This window comes from Morone saxatilis, unplaced genomic scaffold (assembly GCF_004916995.1).
Source record: "Morone saxatilis isolate NCDOM2014 unplaced genomic scaffold, NCSU_SB_2.0 Contig1, whole genome shotgun sequence".
Lineage (NCBI taxonomy): Eukaryota > Metazoa > Chordata > Actinopteri > Moronidae > Morone > Morone saxatilis.
This window is the reverse complement of record NW_023339651.1, coordinates 17,905,793-17,909,363: the sequence shown is the minus strand read 5'-3', so window position 1 is coordinate 17,909,363 and position 3,571 is coordinate 17,905,793.

Below are 3,571 nucleotides of genomic sequence, written 5' to 3'. Positions count from 1 at the left end.
AAAGTAACTTGCCCAACACTGATTCATAGTGTTATTTAACACTACTGTTAGTAGCAAGTTTGTGTAAGTCCCCTCTCCTGAAAAGTCTGTGAAACAGGAAAAGGAATGCTCTGACCACTGCAAACTAGCTCACATTCTATCTGACTCAACCCTGGAAGCTGGTGTTCCTATCCTTGCCTACAAATGTGTCATTAATAAAACTACTTATACAAGCAGAATATTACTTATATATTATTATATATACTTATATAAGTTAAAATGATCATCAAGGTTAGTCATTGTTTTTCTGGTAAAATACACAGAGAGACAGGCATAGGCTGAGGCATGCTGAACACAGTGGCAGACAGAGACATGCTCTGGAGATACAGAAGATCAGGTGAGGAACTGGAATGTGAACAGTTCAGTAGCACACATACATAGTTGTCGTTCCAATCCAATGCTTTGGGTGTGACATTTTTCCCCATTGGAAACTATCCTGTTTGCTACCACTGCAAATCTATGCAGTGGTATAATGGAAATTCTGGTGTAAGGCTCTCATTTGACTATAGAGTTTGGGCTGACTTTGTTAGCTTACAGTCAGGAACGGAGCAAGTCAGGACTACATCCTCTCCTGATAACCGCTAATTCCAGTGAATACAGCCAAGCCAGGGCCGAACACAGCCCTCTGAAACTGACAGAAACCAGCTTGATGACGAAATGCAGTACCAAGATGATTTACAGACCAGGACTCTGACTCTGGGGACAACAAAGACACATCAGGGACAGGACAGGCATCAAGCAGGATTATATTTTTTTATTTTTTCAACTAAAATTGCACCTTTAAAAAAACAAGTATAGATCGAAACCTAGTGTATGGTGAATGTGTTCCTGTCCCGTTCACACCTATTCATTTTACTGTATGAACAGCTTAGTTAAGAATTTATTTTGTTTGTCTGCTCTGACTTTGCTCACAGAAACAGAAATAATCCCATTCCAGTTGCCCTCAACAGCCTCTCTTTCCACCAAACACAACACCAGCATTTTAGTTTGAAAGTGCATTTACACTATAATGGTGTCACTTACACACATGCATAATCACTCCATTTGAGTCTTTTTACTTGAAGTGAAGACAAATGTGAGCAGTTTATTTTGGGTCAGAGCAGACAGCTGAAAGGTCTCAAGAGGTTCTGCCTCTTGTTTTGGTCTGAAAGAAGAGAAAGAAGGCTAAGGAAAGAGACGGGAGGAGGGGGGGAAGAAGAGGAAAATCAGCAGAGAGCGAGGCACTCAAAGTGGGGAATCACATCACAAACTTGTATTGATCCGTGTTCCTACACAGTGTTTGGTGAGAAAAGATAGAGTAGAGAGTTAATGAGTGTTTGAGAGGGTGAGGGAGGCAAAAGAGAGATGAGGTGTGTGTGTGTGCGTGTGTGTGTGTCAGTGTATGAGGAGAGTGAACGAGAATCGAAGATGACTCGACTGAATTTCAGTTGAACGAAGTGAATTCCAGCTGAATAAGTGGAATTGATCTGCTCATATTTACTGCGGGGGAATAGCGTGTGCTTTCTATAAATCAAGATTTTAATATCTTTAATGCCTCTCAAAGACTATTGTGACTGTTAATAAAAACATATTGCAAACCAATAGAGCAATTTCTCTTTTTCCCTGGGCAAGCATGTGTCTCTCTGACTCACACCTACATATACTATACACTCCTGTCCCCTCTCTGTGGGTTAATTTCTCCCAGGGATCAGCAGTGATTACGGGCCCAGTGGTGCGAGGCGCCGCAGTGAGATGGCCAACGGAAAGATCGATTTCTGCTTTTACCAACTTAATTCAATGCGGGCTATTTAAACTGGCAGGGCAGGGAGAAATTAGATTGTATTTGCTGGGTATGGATTTTTGCCTTGTGAAAGCAGCAAGACCAAAAGGGAAGGGTGGAGGTGGTGGTGGTGGGGGGGGGAGTTTACAAGGCCCGACTCCCATTCTGGCGCTCTGCACACGTACCCGGGTAATCAGAGAGAATTACCTTCTATTGATTATTCAATATTTTCCCAGATCATGTTGTTTTCATCTCTACTAAAAGTCTTAACAGGTTACTGACACTCACTAACAGAGAGGAAGGGTGGTGGTGGAGTAGTGCAACCAGGGCCGTGTATTAGCACCAGTGACTTTTAACCACTGTGGGCACTCACACACACACACCAGTGTCATGTAATAAAGACAGGAAATGAATAGGATCCATGTTGGCTCAGCACAAGGTGAAGTGGGTGTTTTCCAACAGAGATCAGAATACGGTGTGTGTGCGTGTGTGTGTGTGTATGTCTGTGTAATAAATGGTTCTGCCAATACTGACCGTTTATTAAAATCAGATATGGGCTTCTCAGTGTTGTTTATCTCAAGTATAATGATATAGGTTCTACTGTTCATTAATCATCCAATGTGTCACTCTGTAAAACCTCATCGCACCAGTAATTATACATTTATTGCAAATTCTGTATTTATTAATTCACCGTTTAACATTTTCCAAGGCATGTCATAGATTTTACTGCCATCATTGGTTTCCACTCATTTCCATGGACTTTTACTACTGAATAATCTATTGTTTCCTGTGTAAAGATGACCAACTTTATGGAAGACTTCAAATGAGTAAATGAAAAGGTGACACCTAGTTATTCTGGGGTCAGCAAAAAAACTATTGTTGTTTTAATAAAGGCAATAGTTGGCCTTTTTTTCCATCATTCTGTGAGCAACCAAGATCTGACTTTATACTGCACACTGCATGAGTCTCCTAGTGTGCAGCCTGTCGCCTGCAGCTCTTCATCTAACAGCTCACTGTGCCTGCTCTGTCTTGTTCCATTACTCTGCAATATTTCAAACTGATCCACTGTCAAAAAAATGCCAAAGATTACCGTTGTCCTGTTTTGTAGACAAACTTTTGATGAGCAATAGTGGTAAATGTCAAGCATACAATGCATTTCCTGTGACTACTTCATAATAAAAGTCAACTCATGTTCCCCAGCTAAATGCTTTTAATATGAAGTTGCAGCAATAGGAAATGTTGCATTAGCACTAACTTAAAATAGCAATTTTCCCTTCACAGACAGCCTTTTCATAATGCTGCAAATGCAAGGGCATTCATCAGTGGGCCATAGGCTCATTCACCATTGTGTTACCTGGATGGATGGATGGATGGTTGAATTTACAGTGTTGAAATTTCTATAAGCTGATTTTAACAGTTTGTGAAAATTAACTAAAACCAGTTGTTGCCTGCAAGGTGTGTAGGTGCTATGATAAATCACAGTGGTACCATTTGTTGTAAACAGTAGTTTAACCGAATTGGTTTAATCAATGAATTTTGGTTATCAAAGTTTATTAATTATCAAAAGATATTAGAAAATGACTTTAATTAATTCTAAAGTTCATCTGGGCACCACCCTTAAATAAGGGAAACAATAGCAAATAATCTATTGATCAGTCTCATTAAAAACACTAAACTATTCATTTAGAAATCGGATTAATAATTAAATTAAAAACTATAACCAAATCATTATTAAGAGTTAAAGTGGAAAGCTTTGGAGTTCTGCATAGAAGA